General features: G+C 39.0%; 1 long non-coding RNA gene across 1 annotated transcript; it reads left to right on the top strand.

The window, feature by feature from the left end:
* Positions 1-1921: 1921 nt before the first annotated feature.
* Positions 1922-19201, top strand: LOC120097535 (uncharacterized). Its single transcript, XR_005495039.2, has 3 exons — positions 1922-2046; positions 12578-12703; positions 15309-19201. It is a non-coding gene; the product is annotated as an uncharacterized LOC120097535 (long non-coding RNA).
* The last annotated feature ends 832 nt before the right edge of the window (positions 19202-20033 follow it).

Raw genomic sequence — 20033 nt, 5'->3', positions numbered from 1 at the left:
ACAGGAGTGAGGGCAGGCAGTGGCAAAGGTTTATTTGACTCTGCTAATGCCTTGCTGGAACTCAGTGGAAAGCGAGGACCAGGTGACTTGATAGCTGGATGGCGAACCTAACTCCTGAGTCCTAGGCCCAAGTCCTCATGCAATGTCTCATCAACAATGGTAGGCGCCCAAGTAAATTGTCTTTTGAAGCCTCTCTCCAAATCTTGCAATTTGAAAGCAAACAGAGGCCGGCTTTTGCGTGCCAGAGGCAAGCTGAAGAAGGCATCCCTCAGTTGGAGCACAGTATATATACTGTGCTTGGGAGGGAGGCTGCTCAGCGGGGTGTATGAGTTTGGAACCATGTGAGGGCTGTCTTTCCCTCACATTTTTACCTCCCTCAGATCCTGCACAAACCAGTAGTCCTTGGCATGTGTTGAGGATCAGCCTCAATTGTTTCAGAGGTCTTGAGAATGGGAGGATTGGATGGGCATAAAAACCAGTCTCAGGCTAGGATTAAGGTGAAAAGTGATGGGTTACTTGTTACTTTGAAGCTGTGCTTGAAGACAGCTTGCAGGCTCGCTCCCCCCCCCTCTCTTTCCCTCCCTCCCTCCCCCTCTTTCTGAGTTTATCTCAGTCTTTTATTGCTTACACACTTCTTTATTATACACTAATACATAATCAAGAACATTTTTATTATTTTTCTCAAACACATTATTTTCCCCCAACCCCCTCCATGTATCTATGTGACCAGAAAGCACAAGGCTCACATAAAGTCAAGTTCAGTGTCTGCAAATCCAACATTAACTTTTAACTCTTGAAAAGACCCTCCAAATCACAGGTCATCAGGGCATCTACTTGTAGCTACAGCATTAGCATAAAAACAAAAAGGTGCTAAAAAGATGGGAATAATGCTAACAATTTTAGGAAATTTGGATTTGCAGGATCTCATCCTCAGGTTTATTGAGCTCATCCAAATACCCATTTCTACAATGCTTTTCAAACTCTTTCCCATATGCAATATTAACTTCTCTTGCATCTTCCCCCAGGGCTCTTTCATAAGCCTGAGTTCTGTCTCTTAGAACTTATACCCTAATTTCCTTAGGCAGGCAATGCCAGGGGCTCAAATTAGGATGTTCCAATCTTTCCAGGAAGGTCAGTTCACTAATCCAACAGCCCCCTTGAGGGGTCCAAACTCATCTACCCATCCTTTATCTTTTTTATTATACATATATCTTCCAATTAGCCCCAGTTATTGTTTCTGAATCACGCCTTCTATTATTAGCAATCTCCCCTTGTGGGGGGCTCTCACCATTGCTCACTGATCCAGTAGGCCCAGCTATTTTTTCCTCTATCTTGTTCCTTGTATGTCTATGAATATCCCTATCCTTAGCGACCCAGGCCCAGTGTTCCTGCTTCTTGGGGTCTTCAATTTTCTTAACTACTGAAACTTCAGACTTCTCAAAAACATTTCCTGCTTCAAATATTTCCTAGTACAACATAATCATTATGAGTTGGCCAAAATTTTCCAGAGAAAAATTAAGGCAGTCAGCCTCCACATTCAGAACCCATTTATTTCCCTTTGTCCTGTTATATCTACCTTGATTATTTCAGTGTCCATGGCCAGAAAAGTTTGTCCCTGATAGACATTAGTCATTTCCTTCTTTACTAATGCCTCAATCCCTTCCCCAAAAATTTTAACCAGAATTGTATTTGAGGGCAAATATAGTATAGAAAAGGTGACGCAGACAAGCCTAGAAGAAAGAGCAATGTCTTCTGTGCACATGAATGGCATTTTTCAGGTTGATGGTGCTCTCACAGCCAAAACTGTGTCATATAGCTACATTCACAACCATGTCACAACAGGAATGGGACTTCTTGACTGGACGGAGAGGAATGTTCCATGCCAACTGGCAAGGAATTAGAATCCCAACTTCCCAGAGCCAGTTGATGTGTGGGGCAATCCCCAGTCTGGGCTCTCTGAACTCAGGCAGGATGGCCCTGACTTTTAACAAACTAGAACCAGAGCCAAGTCCTCAGGGACTCCTGGCAAACTTTTGGAGTGATGGGGTAAGAAATGGGGCTGGCTGAGTAAACACTTTGTATTCTTCTAGGGACAATGTCAGAACATGGATAGAGCCATTCTTTTGTTTTTAATTATTTTATTTATTTACATCAACTGTTCCCCTTCCTGGTTTCCCCTCCAAAGCCCCCTTCCCTATACCTGCTCGCCTTTGCCTCTAAGAGGGTGCTTCCACACCCATGCATCCACTCCCGCATACCACTCCAGCACCCCCCTTTGCTGGGGCAACAAGAATCCACAGAACCAACCACCTCCTTCCAACAGATGTCAGTCCTCTGCTATACATGTAGCAGGAGCCATGGACCCACCCACATATACTCTTTGGCTAGTTGTTTAGTCTCTGGGAGCTCTGTGGTATCTGGTTAGTTGATATTGTTCCTCATATAGAGTTACAATCCACTTTATCTCCTTCTGTCCTTCCCCTAACTCTTCCATAGGGGTCCCTGGACTCAATCCAATGGTTGCCTGTAAGTATCTGCATCTGTTTTAGCCAAGTGTTGGCAGAGCCTCTCAGAGGGCAGCCATTCCAGGCTCCCTTCTGTAAGCACTTCTTGGCATCAGTAATAGTATTAGTTTGCTGTCTACAGACAGGATGGGTCTCAAGGAAGGGCGGTCTCTGATGGCCTTTCTTCAGTCTCTACTCCACTTTTACTTCCTGCATTTCCTTTGGACAGGAATAATTCTGGGTTAAAATTTTTGAGATGGGTGGGTGGCCCTATCCTGCTACTGGGGGCCAGGTCAGAAGACTGGAGGTAGACTCTTCAGGTTCTATCTCCATGCTGTTGGGTGTTCCAGCTAATGTCACCCAATCGGGTACTGGGAGCTTCTCCCATCCCTGGTTTCTGGGACTTTCTAGTGGTCCCTTCATATCATTCCCTACCCTCTACTACTACTTATTTTATTTCATTCTCCTGGCCCTCTGTATTTCTCTCCTTGCTCTTCCCAGGATCCTCCCTCCCTGCCTCCCATGATTATTTTGTTCCCGGTTCTAGGTGGGATTGAAGCTTCTTAGGATCTATGGGTTATATCGTGGCTTTTCTGAGTTTTGGGTCTCATATCCACTTATCAGTGAATATATACCATGTATATCCTTTTGGATCTGGGTTAACTTATTCAGGATAATATTTTCTAGTTCCATCCATTTGCCTACGAAACTCATAATGTCATTGTTTTTAATAGCTAGCAGTCTATTTTGTAGATGTACCACATTGTTTGTATCCAGTCTTCCACTGAGGGACATTTGGGTTGTTTCCAGCATCTGGCTATCACAAACAAGGCAACTATGAACATAGTGGAGCACATGTCCTTGTTATATGTTGGCTCATCTTTTCAGTGTATTCTCAGTAGTGGTATAGCTGGGTTTGGAGGTAGAACTATTTCCAGTTTTCTAAGAAACTGTCGGATTGATCTTCAAAGTGGCTGAACCAAGTAGCAAGCATACCAGCAATGGAGGAGTGTTCATCTTTCTCCACATTCTCACCAGTATCTGCTGACACCTGAGTTTTCGATCTTAGCCATCCTGACTGATGTAAGGTGGAATCTCAGGGTCATTTCAATTTGTATTTCCATGATGATTAAGAAGGTTGAACATTTCTTTAGGTGCTTCTCAACATTCAAGATTCCTAAATTGAGAATTATTTGGTTAGCTCTGTAATCCATATTTAATCGGGTTATTTGGTTTTCTGGAGTCTAACTTCTTGAGTTCTTTGTGTATTTTGGATATTAGTCATCTATCGGGTGTGGGGTTAGTGAAGATTTTCTCAATCTGTTGGTTGTCATTTTGTCCTATTGTCAGTGTCCTTTGCGTTACAGAAGCTTTTCAGTTTCATGTGGTATTATTTGTCAACTGTTGATCTTAGAACCTGAGCCATTGATGTTCTGTTTAGGAAAATTTTCCCTGTCCTGGTGTGTTTGAGGCTCTTTCCCACATTCTCTTCTATTAACTTCAATGTATCTAGTTTTATGTGGAGATCCTTGATCCACTTGGACTTGAGCTTTGTACAAGGAGATAAATATGGATCAATTTGCATTCTTCTACATGCAGACTTCCAGTTAGACCCATAGCATTTGTGAAAATGCTTTCTGTTTTTCCACGGTATGGTTTTTGGCTTCTTTGTTAAAGAGCAAGTGACCATTGATTTGTGGGTGTTACAGTAAATTTCCAACCCCAATAAGCCCATGCAAGGAAATTCCAACTCAGTTTTATATTTATAAACTGCTCAGTTATATATTTATAAATATATTTATATTGGGCAGATATGCCTCTATACCACTTTCTTCCCCAGCTAAGAAATTACTGCTACTTGCAGATTCCCCAGGTCATGCACTTATGTTCCATCTTCCCTCCAACTTCTCTTCCTCTGTCCTCTCTGCTGTCCACCTGCTCTGCTCCTTTAACTCCAACTCCTCCCCTTCTCTTCCTGTCTTGCCTGGAAAACCTGCCTCCTCATTTTTGCCCAGTGATTGGCTATGTATAACCTTTATTAGCCAATCAGATAATTAAGGGAAATTCCTCTAGGTGTAGGTTTATTTCCAGGTCTTCAATTCTATTCCATTGATGTACTTGTCTGTCTCTGCACAAACACAATGCATTTTTTATTACTATTGCTCTTTAGTACATCTTGAGGTAAGGAATAGTGATGTCCGTGGAAGTGCTTTTATTGTTGAGAATAGTTTTCTATTCTATTTCTGGGTTTTTGTTTGTTTGTTATTCCAGATGAATTTGATAATTGCTATTTCTATCTCTGTGAAGAAGTGAGTTGGAATTTTGATGGAAATTGCATTGCATCTGTAGATTGCTTTTGGCAAGCTGACCATTTCATATTAATCCTATCAGTCCATGAGCATGGGAGATCTTTCTAACTTCTTAGGTCTTCTTCAATTTCTTTCTTCAGAAACATGAAGTTCTTGCCATATAGATTCTTCACTGTTTTAGTTAGTTACACCAAGATATTTTGTATTATGTGTGACTCTTCTGAAGGATGTTCTTTCCCTAATTTCTTTCTCAGTCCATTTACTTTTTGTGTAGAGGAAGGTTACTGATTTATTTGAGTTAATTTTATATCCAGCAACTTTGCTGAAGTTGTTTATCAGATGTAGGAGTTCTCTGGTAGATATTTTGGGGTCACTTATGCATACTATCAAATCATCTGCAAATAGTGATACTTTAACTTTTTCTTCCTTTCTGACTTATATTCCTTTGTCCTCCTTTTGTTATCTAATTGCACTCTAGATAGAACTTCAAGTACTATGTTGAATAAATGAGAGAGTGAGCAGCCTTGTCTTGTTCCTGATTTGGGTGGGAGTGTTTCAATTTTCTCTATATTTATTTTGAAGTTGGTTATTGATTCATTGTTGCTTTAATTATATTTAGGTATATACAATGAATTCCTGTATTTTGTCAAAGACTTTTTCAGCATCTAGTGAGGTTGTTTATATAGTGGATTATGTTGATGGATTTCTGTATATTGAATCATCCCTGCATCCCTAAGATGAAGCCTACTTGATTAGGGTAAATGATCATTTTCATGTGCTCTTGGATTTGGTTTGCGAGAATTTTATTGAGTATTTTTGTATTGATATTCATAAGCAAAATTAATTGGTCAGAAGTTCTCTTTTGGGGGGGTCTTTGTGTGGCTTAGGTAATGGTGTAACTGTGGCTTCATAGAGTAAATTAGGTAGTATTTTTTCTGTTTCTATTTTATGGAGTACTTTGGAGAGTATTGGTATTAGGTATTCTTTGAAGGTCTGGTAAATTCTGCACTAAACCTACCTGATCATGGCTTTTTTTTTTTTTGATTGGGAGATTTTTAGTGAATGCTTCTATTTCTTTAGGGGTTATGGGACTGTTTAGACTATTTATCTGACCCTGATTTAACCTTGGTAACCAGTATCAGTCTAGAAAATCATCCATTTCACCCAGATTTTCCAGTTTTGTTGAGTATATGCTTCTGTAGTAGGATCTGATGAGTTTTTTTAATTACCTCAGTTTCTGATGTGATGCCCCCTTTTCATTTCTGATTATTTTTAGTTTGGATATGGTATCTGTGCCCTCTGGTTAGTTTGGCTAAGGGTTTATCTATCTTGCTGACTTCCTCATATAACCAGTTCTTAGTTTTGTTGATTCTTTTTGTATCCTTCTCTTTGTTTCAATTAGTTGAGTTTAGCCTGGAGTTTGATTATTTCATGCATGTACTCCTCTTGGGTGTGTTTGATTCTTTTTGTTCTAGAGCTTTCAGATGTGCTGTTAAGTTGCTAGTGTAGGATCTCTCCAGTTTCTTTACTGAGGTACTCAGTGCTACAAATTTCCCTGTTAGTACTGTTTTCATTGTGTCCCATGAGTTTGTGTGTGTTGTGCCTTCATTTTTGCTAAATTTTATAAAGTCTTTAATTTCTTTCTTTATTTCTTCCCTGACCAAGTTATCATTGAGTGGAGAATTATTCAGTTTCTCTGAGTATGCGGTCTTTCTCTTGATTTTGTTGTTTTGTTGTTACTGAAGACCAGCTTTAGTCCATAGTGATGATAGAGTGCGTGGGATTATTTCAATCCTCTTGTATCTGCTGAGGCTTGTTTTATGTCCGAGTATATGGTCAGTTTTGGATATGGTACCATAAGGTGCTGAGAAGAAGGTATATTCTTTTGATTGATGGTGAAAATTTCAACAATAGTGTTGGGTTTGGTGTCTGCAGATGGGACAGATCCCAAGGTGTGGCAGTATCCGGATGGCCTTTCCTCCAGTCTCTGCTCCATTTTTCATGCCTCTATTTCATCTAGAGAGGAATAATTCTGGGTTAAAAATGTTGAGATAGATGGGTGGCCCTATCTCTCAGTAGGAGGCCATGTCTACCTACTATAGGTAGCCTCTTCAGGATCTATCTCTCCACTATTGGTCATTTTGGCTAATGTTATCCCCAGTGAGTTCCGGGAGTCTCCCATATCCCTGGTATCTAGGACTTTCTAGTGGTCCCTCTGTTCCCTACTCCACACTGCTGCATATTTGAATTCATTCTCCTGGCCCCCTGGACTTCTCTCTTGTCTCTTCTCATACCTGATCCTGTTCCCATTTTTCCCTCCACCTTCCATGCTTTATATAAGAAATGTGTCTATTTTAAATTCGCTACCAAGATTTTCATACTTAGACAGTAATTCATGAAATATATTTTTCTGTTCATGAACTAGATGTTGAAGGTATAGAGTAAGAGGATATTCTCTTCCAGCTGTAAGGGCAAAACAGGAGGCTACTTTTACATCAAGCTTATGGATATTACACTGCTCCCTTACTTGACCTCCCCATCTAGATTGTGAGATCTTTTTAAGCAAGTTTGTGTTGGAATATTTGTGTCAGGCATGTACTAGGTGTTGTAGTTACTGTTCTTTTACAATGAGGAGACACCATTACCAAGGCAACTCTTATAAAATAAAGCAATGAATGATTATTGTTGAGAGCTTCAGAGTGTTAGTTCATGATCATTATGACAGAAAGCAGGGAGGCATTAGTGTCAGAGTAGTAGCTGAGGGAGCTTTACGTACTTATTTCAAAGCTACATGGAGGGGTTGGGGGCTGGATGTGTTTTAGAAACCTCAAGGGTCATCCGCAGTGACACACTTCCTCCAACAAAGCCACAATTCTTAATCCTTTTCAAACACTTCTACTCAACTGGAGGTCAAAACTCAAACATATGAGCCTGTGGAGACTATCCTCATTCAGACCACAATAGTAGACATTTCATAAATATTTGTAAGAGAGCAGAGAGAGAGAGAGAGAGAGAGAGAGAGAGAGAGAGAGAGAGAGAGAACCTGCTTGCAAGTCAAATAGATGGGCAGTTTACAGAACAAACATAAAATGCATTGCTAGTAGACATTTAAAATTTTTTCACGGGTTAGGGATTTAGCTCAGTGGTAGAGCGCTTGCCTAGCAAGCACAAGGCCCTGGGTTTGGTCCCCAGCTCCGAAAAAAAGAAAAAATTTTTTTTTCACTAGAAATGAAATAAACTGCAGCCTAAGATAATTTGTCACTATAGTATATATCTGTTTAGCTCAGTGCTGCACCAGTATGATTTTAAAAGCATAATTCTAATATTTTCTTGTGTTTGATAGTCATATATACCTTTTATTTATTATTTAAATTGAAGTATGGCTCAGTTAATTCATTCAAGACAGAATTCAACTCCATGTAGAAGCCAAAATCTTCAGCATTGCTACCTCTTCTGATGTTAAAAATCTATTGTCAATAAATGTTTATTAAGTAAAGTGACGAGAGCATCAACAGAAACCAGATCAAAGGGTTTCAAGACACATCTATTAAAGATGCTCTTGAAATTTTTAATGCCTATCTTGTTGATTTTCTCAAAGAAGCAGCTTCTAGTTTTGTTGATTCTTTGTATATTTCTCTTCATTTCTATTTGGTTGATTTCAGCCCTGAGTTTGATTATTTCCTGACATGGACTCCTCTTGGGTGTATTGGTTTCCGTTTGTGCTAGAGCTTTCATACATGCTGTTAAGCTGCTAGTGTAGGATCTCTCCACTTTCTTTATGGAGACACTCAGGACTATGAGTTTTCCTCTTAGCACTGCTTTCATTGTGTTCCATAAGTTTGGATATGTTGCACCTTCCCCTTCTTTAAATTCTAAAAAAAAACTTTAATTTCTTTCTTTATTTGTTCCCCAATCAAGTTATCATTAAGTAGACAGTTGTTCAGTTTCCATGTGAATGTGAGCTTTCTTGTGCTTTTATTTTTTGTTATTAAAGACTAACGTTAGTCCATGGTGGTCTGATAGAATTCATGGGATTAATTCAGTGTTCTTCTATATGTTCAGGTTTGTTTTGTGTCTGATTATATGGTCGATTTTTGAGAAGGTATCATGAGATGCTGAAAAGAAGGTGGTGTTCATTAGTTTTAGCATGAACTATCCTGTATGTGGTGTGTGTGTGTGTGTGTGTGTGTGTATGTATGTGTGTGTGTGTGTGTGTGTATAGTTAAATCCATTTGTTTCATAAGTTCTATTAGTCTCATTGTGTTTCTGTTTAGTTTCTGTTTCATGATCTGTCCATTGGTGCGAGTGCGGTGTTGAAATCTCCTACTATTATTGTGGGAGATTCAATGTGTGCTTTGGGCTTCAGGAACATTTCTTTTACGAATGTGGCTACCTTTGCATTTGGGGCATAGATTTTCGGAGTTGAGAATTCATCATGGTGGATTTTTTCTTTGTTCAGTATGTAGTGTCCTTCCCCATCGTTTTTGACAACTTTTGGTTGAAAGTCTACTTTATTGGTTATTAAAATGGCTACTCCAGCTTGTTTCTTGGGACCATTTGTTTGGAAACTTTTTTCCCAGCCTTTTACTTTGAGGTAGTGTCTTTATCACTGAGGTATGTTCCCTGTATGCAGGAAAATGCTGGGTCCTGTTTATGTATCTAGTCTGTTAGCCTATGTATTTTTATTGGAGAATTGAGTCCATTGATGTTGAGAGATATTAGGGACCAATGATTGTTGCTTCCTATTATTTTTGTTGTTAGAACTGGAATTATGTTTATGTATTTCTTTTCTTTTGTGTTTGTTGTGAGAAGAATAATTTCTTGCTTTTTCTTAGTTTCCCTCCTTATACTGACCTTTTCATTCTATTATCCTCTGTAGGACTGTATTAGTAGAAAGATATTTTTAAACTTGGTTTTGTCTTGGAATACCTTGGTTTTTCCGTCTATGGTAATTGAGAGTTTTGCTAGGTATAATAGCATCAGATGGCATTTTTGTTCTCTTGGGTCTGTAATGATATCTGCCTAAGATTTTCTGGGTTTTAGAGTCTGTTGAAAATTCTGGTGTAATTCTGATAGGCCTGCTTTTATTTGTTACTTGACCTTTTTCTCTTACAGCTTGCAATATTTTTTCTTTTCTCTTGCATTTGGTGTTTTAATTATTATGTGATGAGAGGAATTTCTTTTCTGGTCCCATGTGTTTAGTGTTCTGAAGACTTGTTGTATGTTTATAGGCAACTCTTTCTTTAGATTCAGGAAGCTTTCATCTATAACTTTGTTGAAGATGTTTGCTGGTCCTTTGAGTTGGGAATCTTCACTCTCTTCTATACCTATGACTCTTAGGTTTTGTTTTTTTATTATATCCTGGATTTCTTGAATGTTTTGAGTTAGGAGCTTTTTGCTTTTTGTATTTTCCTTGACTTTTGTGTCAATGTCTTCTTCTATGGTATCTTCTACACCTGAGATTCTCTCTTCTATCTCTTATATTCTTTGGTGATGTTTCCATCTCTTGCTTTCTTTATTAGGTTTTTCATCTCCAGAGTTGTCTGCTTTGAGTTTTCTTTATTGTTTGTATTTTCATTTTTAGATCCTGGATGGTTTAGTTCAATTCCTTCACCTCTTTGTTTGAGCTTTCCTGTAATTCTTTAAGGGATTTACATGCTTTCTCTTCACTTACCTGTGTTCTCCTGTATTTCTTTAAGGGAGTTATTTTTGTCATTCTTAAAGTCCTCTATCATTTCCATGAGCATCAGCATCTTAACATCTTAAAACATATTTACCAAAAAATAAACAACTTTTAGACAGTGTCTAAGTAAAAGTTAAGATGTTTTTTTCAGTAGGTACTTGTTAACCCCATTGCTGGAGGCTAGAGACTGACTGGTAGAGCCCTGGAGCCTACCAACCAACTAGTCTATCAGAGAAAGAGAGAGAGAGAGAGAGAGAGAGAGAGAGAGAGAGAGAGAGAGAGAGAGAAGGAGGAGGAGGAGGAGGAGGCGGAGGAGGAGGAGGAGGAGGAGGAGGAGGAGGAGGAGGAGGAGGAGAAGAAGAAGAAGAAGAAGAAGAAGAAGAAGAAGAAGAAGAAGAAGAAGAAGAAGAAGAAGAAGAAGAAGAAACCTCTCAGCAACAAAATCAAAAAGTCAGTGTGCCTCAGCATTTTGAAGGGTAGGGGGCAAGGAATTACTAGATTTCCTCTTATCAGGAAGAATCTAATTATATTAATATCCTGAAGAAGTTTTTCACATTTTGCTAGATTTTAGTGGCAGCTAACTTATCTATATTAAGAGTGAAAATTAAATGTAATAGGAAAGTTAAGTTTGTTTTTTTTGTTAGTAAACACTTTTTTTGTATTTAAAAAATTAAATTATTCTCAAACAAAATACTTTATTAAAGATCCCCAAATTAACCTAGCAAATCATTAAACTCAATAATTTTGAAGATTTGTTAGAAAAACTCCTCTGTGGACTATGAAATGACAAGAATTATAATTCATTTTAAAATGCATTGTCTGAAAATTAGGAACTACTTTTTCTGTTTGTTGAAATAACATAACTGAATTAGTATTTAGTGTCACTGAGTACTCATGGAAAACACAGTGTTCAAAGGGGAAAGGCAAAAAGCAAAATCTAGAGTACACGGTATAGAAGAAAATGTCTTCTGATTCACCTGAAACATAGGATTAAAACCCTGATGTACTATTTAATAATGTGTGCTCCTGTGTGATGACAGAAACACTATTAGTCAATTTTAGTGTCTTGGTGCTATTCTTCCTTCTCTATAGATTGGTGCTGTTATAGAGCTGAAATCATCCAGTATAAGTGCCAATATTAGTCCATTCTCCATTAACTATTACAAAATGCCTGAGGCTTGGGACCACATAAAGACACGAGTTTTTGTTTAGTTCATCATATTGGGTGCTGAAATCCATACATCATCATGCTGGGTATGGTAGAGTCCTCACAGTTGCACCATATCATAGTTGGTGATATATATATAAGAAGTGATTACATGGCAAGTCAGTAAGCTGAAATGAAGACAGCCAGTAAAACTTTTGAAAACTGTCTGGCTTCACACAAGAACATCTAAATCACAAAATTGCCGTTGTCCTTCTACTAGGCTCCAGCTTTGAAAATGTTTTTTTCCTAACTTCACCAAACTGAGAGCCAATCTTCCAACACAAGCACCTTGGGGTACAGACTATGCTGGGGTTCCTTAATCTTTATACTGTCAAAGTTAATTTACTGACACAGTAGTCCATATCTTCCCCCTACCTTTAATTTGCTGCTTCTAACTTTATCCTACCATCCCTTACCTAAATGTTTACTTTATGGAAGGAGCTTCTCTCAACAACATTGTCTTAGGGTTCTGCTGCTGTGAATAGACAACATGACCAAAGCAAGTCTTATAAAGGACAACATTTAATTGGGCTGGCTTACAGGTTCAGAGGTTCAGTCCATTATTATCAAGGTGGGTACATGGCAACATCCAGGCAGGCATGGTACAGGAAGAGTTGAGAGTTCTACATCTTCATCTGAAGAGTATTCACCTCCAGGAAACTAGGGTGAGGGTCTTAAGCCCACATCCACAATGACACACCTACTCCAACAAGGCCACACCTTCTAATAGTGCCACTCCCTGGGATGATCATATATAAATCATCACAACCATGATCTTCCTCCAATATAGTTAGCAGCTCCAATTTCTTGTGCTTCTTGCAAGATCACTGTTTTAGAGCTAATATTGTCTTGACTTACTTTTCCATTCATACAGGTATGTAGTGTACTGTCAAAAACATCTGCTGTGCAAGCTCTTTACCTGTGCACTGCTACCTATCTTGAAGACTGGTTCACTGATGATGTCATGGACATTAGAAATACAGTCTTTTGATTCCCACAAGTAAGTATGTCAATTTTTTGTTCAATTTCTCTCTTTCTAAATTGCCAAAAGCCATATATATGTATATATGTATATATTAAAATTAATTTAAAAATAAATAGGTTTGACTATTATTTGCTATTGATACATATTCACATATACTTTCTATGGTAAATAACATATTCATTTAATGAGCATCTCTTCTGCCTATAGAAAGTCTGAGTGTAAAACCATCATATGTGTTGATATGTTAATAAAATATTGCAGCATTATATACTCATTATTTAGCAATCTTTATAGTTTACAGAAAATACTTGTAACAGTCACATAACTCAGGAATCAGGACAACACGGTCTGCTTAGGCAGAGCCATGGGATGAGAGAAGCAAATAAAGAGCATCCAAGCAGGACAAAGAACAATTCAGTGTTCAGACAAGATCACTTATATATAGTAAATCCTTAGGATACAACAATAGAAAATATTTAGACCTACTGAAAATTCAGTAAAATTTCAGAGTAAGTTGTTAATAAAAAACATACAAAATGTAAAAGTTTTCTTACACATTAAAGACAAACTTGTAAAAGAAATTGAGAAAACAATCTCATTCATCATAGGTGCAAAAATTCTATTACTTTGAAGGAAGTTCAACCCAGCTTAATGATCTATACAATAAAAATTACAAAACATGAAGGAAAGAAATTGAACTACACACACACACACACACAAACACACACACACATATCACACATCACACATGAAATATGATCATTCTGCCCAAAGCAATTTAATTAAATACTTATCAAAATGACATCTTAAAGAGAAACAAAAACACAAATACTGAAATTCATGTGAAGCCAAAAAAGATCCAAAATGTTAACAGAATTTTGATCAAAAATCAGAAAGGTAAAAGCAAAATATTACCTGCCTCAATTACTTTTATTGCAAAAAATAACTGTGAAGCGTCATGCCATAGGCCCTGGAAATGTACTCCTTAAATTCTACAAATAGCCTTGGTAGGATGTAGCATAGCACTGAAGGAGAAGGAAGAGAAATAAGCCAAGCACCACATCTGACTTTTCATGTAGGTAGCAGAGACATACACCTTTGAAACAGCATGTCAGTTATAAATGATATTGGAGAAAAATGTATATCCTTATGAAAAGTGAGACCAGCCACAAAGTCTCAGCATATACAAAAATCAACTCAAAACTGATAAAAGACATAAATGTAAGATCTGATATTATGAAAATGCTAAAGAAAAACTTAGGAAGAACCTTTCAAGATATCTGTATAAGCTATTTTATGATCACAAATGCCAAAACAGATAAATTAGAAATGGCTAAGAAGGAGCTGATGGAGAGAGTGAAGACTGCCTAAATGAATGTGATGAAATACTGGGGACGAATCCGTCCAGCAATGGACACATTTTCCAGATATACACAGAACTCAAATAATCCAACAGCAAAACAAAAAATAATGACTTAAGGAGAGGAAATGGTAAAGGGTCTGTGCAGACATTTTTATGAAGGAGATATACAATTAGTAAAAGAAAAAATTGCTACTATCCCTAGTCACCAAGAAAATGTCAATCTAAAGTACAAAGTGGTGTAGCCACATTCTGGTTGGGTTAGAATTAACAAAAGAAAAAAAAATCAACAACACTGACCTGGAGGCAGAGAAGCAACAACTCTGACACAGTGTCAGTGGAAATGTAGACAGCTCTCTTAGGGTCTTATTGCTGTGAACAGACACCTTGACCAATGTAAGTTTTATAAAGGAAACATTTAATTGGGGCTGGCTTACAGGTTCAGAGGTTCAGTCTATTAACATCGAGGTGGAAATGTAGAGAGCTGTCTTAGTTAGGGTCTTATTGCTGTGAACAGACACCTTGACCAATGTAAGTTTTATAAAAATTGGGGCTAGCTTACAGTTTCAGAGGTTCAGTCCATTTACATCAAGGTGGGCACATAGCAGCATCATAACATCCAGGCAGGCACGGTGCAGGAGAAGTTGAGTTCTACATCTTCACCTGAAGGAAACCAGGAAAAGACTGAGAATCCTCAGGAAGCTAGGAGGAGGGTCTCCAAGCCTATCCCCACAGTGACACACTTCTTCGAACAAGGGCACAGCTTCTACTAGTGCCACTCCCTGGGTCTAGCATAAGCAAACCATCACAGCAGCTTTACAGAAAACAATGTGGAAGCTCTTTCAATTCTAAAATTAGAACTGCTATAAGCTCAGGAACACAGATCAGTTGAGGTCTTTTTATTTACATTGTTTATTGTAAGGAAAAAAAAACAAGACACAGAACAAGTGAGTTGTCCATGTATGGATGCATGTGTAAAGAAAATGTGGGATATGCAAATAAAATTGGACAAAAAATCATTCAAAATTAGCCAAAGCTTATTTTTGTTTTTCTAAGAATTGCTTAACATAACTGCAGAGTCTAAATAAAATCTCTCTCTCTCTCTCTCTCTCTCTCTCTCTCTCTCTCTCTCTGTCTGTCTCTCCCCCTCCCCCCTCTCTCCCTCCCTCTCTCCTTTCCTCCCTCTCTCCCTCCCTCCCTCTCTCACTCCTCCCTCTCTCCCTCCCTCCCTCCTTGTCACTTGCCCCATGCACATTGCAGTACCTACGCAGTCCACAAAGGAGTGTCCTTGGATCCTTTGGAGTTATCCGTGAGTCACTGTGTGTGGGTGCTGAGATCTAAACTCCTGTATTCTGTTGGAGCAGAAAGTGCTAACATTGATCCATTGCTCTACTCCTTATTTAAAAAAAATTATAAGAAATATCACAGTGGTTTTATTTTCTCTGTGTGGTGTGATTTAGAGTGTTTGGTTAAGATGTCTTTAATAGGTTTCGTTTAATAATCAAAGGAAGACCAATAGTATGAAAAACGTCATGAAGCTCTTTATGTGCCATTCTACTCACGGATAGTTTTACTCTTTCACCTGTAGGTAAAATTTAGGTCTGAGTCTCTCTCAAGGAGACTGTTGAGAGAGTCTCTTTCACAGAAATTTTTGTAGACCATTTTTCTAACCAAAATATAGCATACTTCTTTGAAGTGTAAGTTTTTACTTTCATTGGAAACTCAGTTGTATAACTGATGTTGTTCTGGAAGCTGTCTTATAAGGCCAAACAGATGCTTGAGGAGATTTTTGCTGAAAGAGGCATGCGAGATGTGTTGCAGATGGAGATAAATGAGAGGGTCCGTGATATTTGGAAAGAGTATTAGTAGAACCCCACAGTCAATGAAAGGACTCTCTTACATTTCTACACCTTGCAATGGTTTGCTGGTCTCTGCTGGTCTTTACTTCGTAGAGAGAAGCATGCGAGGTATTCCTGCTGATTCTGCTCACTTCGGCTGACTCCTGGCAGTTCAGGGGAAGTGCCCTTGCAGTTTTGGCTGGATGGAGCTGCCACTACTGGCCCTGTGCTCTGGGACTGAACTGCTAGTATCCTGACAATAAAGAGTGAAATTGCGGGAAAGGGCGGCTCAGGTCCTCCTGGTTGCTGCCCTCCCGGAGAGCTCATGAGCAACACCCCACCAGCAAACTTGAGCCTTGGGACCACAGGTAAGACCATCTTTTCTGCTCCAAGCGACCTGACTGGTGGCCTTAGGACACACAGAGGCAAAATTCCTCTAGGACCTGACCCTTCCGGTTTTTAGCAGGATTCCCACCTCGAGAACCCCGCCCCCAGCTCACTGCTCCCAAACCCTGTGGGAGAGAGAGCTCTCCACCCTGACAGGTAGGCACTCCTGAGACTGCAGAGCAGAAGAGACCACCAACACTGCCCACCCCTGCCCACATCCCTGGCCCAAAAGGAAACTGTATACGGCCTCTGGGATCCTGTAGATATGGGCACTGGAGCAGCAGGTCCCCGGACCGAGACACCTCCGGAACCTGAAGGGACCGACCAGAAAAAGAGTTCTCTGCAGCCAAATCCCATGGGAGGGAGAGCTAAACCTTCAGAGAGGCAGACATGCCTGGGAAGCCAGAAGAGACTACATTCTGCCGACCATTTCTGACTCCAGAGGAAAACACCAAAGGCCATCTGGAACCCTGGTGCACGGGGGCTCCTGGAAAGGGCAGCGCAGGTCCTCCTGGTTGCTGCCCTTGCGGAGAGCTCATAAAAAACACCCCACAAGGAAACTTCAGCCTCGGGACCACAGGTAAGACCAACTTTTCTGCTCCAAGAGACCTGACTGGTGAACTCAGGACACAGGCCCACAGGAACACCTGAAGACCTGTAGATAGGAAAAACTACATGCCCAGAAGCAGAAGACTCTGTTCCCATAACTGGCTAAAAGAAAACAGGAAAACAGGTCTACAGCACTCCTGACACAGGCTTATCAGACAGTCTAGCCACTGTCAGAAATAGCAGAACAAAGTAAAACCAGAGATAATCTGATGGCAAGAGGCAAGCACAGGAACCCAAGCAATAGAAACCAAGACTAGATGGCATCATTGGAACCCAATTCTCCCACCAAAGCAAACAGTGAACATCCAAACACACCAGAAAAACAAGATCTAGATTCAAAATCATATTTGATCACAATGCTGGAGGACTTCAAGAAAGACATGAAGAACTCCCTTAGAGAAATGCAGGAAAACATAAATAAACAAGTAGAAGCCTATAGAGAGGAATCACAAAAATCCCTGAAAGAATTCCAGAAAAACACAATCAAACAGTTGAAGGAATTAAAAATGGAAATAGAAGCAATCAAGAAAGAACACATGGAAACAACCCTGGATATAGAAAACCAAAGGAAGAGACAAGGAGCTGTAGATACAAGCATCACCAACAGAATAAAAGAGATAGAAGAGAGAATCTCAGGAGCAGAAGATTCCATAGAAATCATCGACACAACTGTCAAAGATAATGTAAAGCAGAAAAAGCTACTGGTCCAAAACATACAGGAAATCCAGGACTCAATGAGAATATCAAACCTAAGGAGAATAGGTATAGAAGAAAGTGAAGACTCACAGCTCAAAGGACCAGTAAACATCTTCAACAAAATCATAGAAGAAAACTTCCCTAACCTAAAGAAAGAGATGCCCATAAGCATACAAAAAGCCTACAGAACTCCAAATAGATTGGACCAGAAAAGAAACAACTCCCGTCACATAATAGTCAAAACACCAAATGCACAAAATAAAGAAAGAATATTAAAAGCAGTAAGGGAAAAAGGTCAAGTAACATGAAAAGGCAGACCTATCAGAATCACACCAGACTTTTCGCCAGAGACTATGAAAGCCAGAAGATCCTGGATAGATGTCATACAGACCCTAAGAGAACACAAATGCCAGCCCAGGTTACTGTATCCTGCAGAACTCTCAATTAACATAAATGGAGATATTCCATGACAAACCAAATTTACACAATATCTTTCTACAAATCCAGCACCACAAAGGATAATATATGGTAAAGCCCAACATAAGGAGGCAAGATACACCCTAGAAAAAGTAAGAAACTAATCGTCTTGGCAACAAAACAAAGAGAAGAAAAGCACACAAACATAACCTCACATCCAAATATGAATATAACAGGAAGCAATAATCACTGTTCCTTAATATCTCTCAACATCAGTGGTCTCAACTCCCCAATAAAAAGACATAGATTAACAAACTGGATACGCAATGAGGACCCTGCATTCTGTTGCCTACAGGAAACACACCTCAGAGACAAAGACAGACACTACCTCAGAGTGAAAGGCTAGAAAACAACTTTCCAAGCAAATGGTCAGAAGAAGCAAGCTGGAGTAGCCATTCTAATATCGAATAAAATCAATTTTCAACTAAAACTCATCAAAAACGATAACGAAGGACACTTCATATTCATCAAAGGAAAAATCCACCAAGATGAAATCTCAATCCTAAATATCTATGCCCCAAATATAAGGGCACCTACATACGTAAAGGAAACCTTACTAAAGCTCAAAACACACATTGCACCTCAGACAATAATAGTAGGTAATTTCAACACCCCATCTCATCAATAGATAGGTTATGGAAACAGAAATTAAACAGAGATGTAGACAGACTAAGAGAAGTCATGAACCAAAAGGACTTAACAGATATTTATAGAACATTCTATCCTAAAGCAAAAGGATATACATTCTTCTCAGCTCCTCATAGTACTTTCTCCAAAATTGACTATATAATAGGTCAAAAAACGGGCCTCAACAGGTACAGAAAGATAGAAATAATCCCATGCATACTATCGGACCACCACGGCCTAAAACTGGTCTTCAATAACAATAAGGGAAGAACGCCCACATATAAGTGGAAATTGAACAATGCTCTATTCAATGATAACCTGGTCAAGGAAGAAATAAAGAAAGAAATTAAAGACTTTTTAGAATTTAATGAAAATGAAGGTACAACATACCCAAACTTATGGGACACAATGAAAGCTGTGCTAAGAGGAAAACTCATAGCGCAGAGTGCCTGCAGAAAGAAACAGGAGAGAGCATATGTCAGCAGCTTGACAGCATACCTAGAAGCTCTAGAACAAAAAGAAGCAAATACACCCAGGAGGAGTAGAAGGCAGGAAATAATCAAACTCAGAGCTGAAATCAGCCAAGTAGAAACAAAAAGGACCATAGAAAGAATCAACAGAACCAAAAGTTGGTTCTTTGAGAAAATGAACAAGATAGATAAACCCTTAGCCAGACTAACGAGAGGACACAGAGAGTATGTCCAATTTAACAAAATCAGAAATGAAAAGGGACACATAACTACAGAATCAGAGGAAATTCAAAAAAATCATCAGATCTTACTATAAAAACCTATATTCAACAAAACTTGAAAATCTGCAGGAAATGGACAATTTCCTAGACAGATACCAGGTACCGAAGTTAAATCAGGAACAGATAAACCAGATAAACAACCCCCTAACTCCTAAGGAAATAGAAGCAGTCATTCAATGTCTCCCAGCCAAATAGAGCCCATGTCCAGACAGGTTTAGTGCAGAATTCTATCAGACCTTCATAGAAGACCTCATACCAATATTATCCAAACTATTCCACAAAATTGAAACAGATGGAGCATTACCGAATTCCTTCTATGAAGCCACAATTACTCTTATACCTAAACCACACAGAGACCCAACAAAGAAAGAGAACTTCAGACCAATTTCCCTTATGGATATCGAGGCAAAAACACTCAATAAAATTCTGGCAAACCGAATCCAAGAGCACATCAGAACAATCATCCACCATGATCAAATAGGCTTCATCCCAGGCATGCAGGGATGATTTAATATACGTAAAACCATCAACGTGATCCATTATATAAACAAACTGAAAGAACAAAACCACATGATCATTTCATTAGATGCTGAGAAAGCA

This window comes from Rattus norvegicus, chromosome 16 (assembly GCF_036323735.1).
Source record: "Rattus norvegicus strain BN/NHsdMcwi chromosome 16, GRCr8, whole genome shotgun sequence".
In the NCBI taxonomy this organism is placed as follows: domain Eukaryota; kingdom Metazoa; phylum Chordata; class Mammalia; order Rodentia; family Muridae; genus Rattus; species Rattus norvegicus.
Note: the sequence above shows the minus strand (reverse complement) of the source record. Positions and strands in the feature narration are given on the sequence as shown.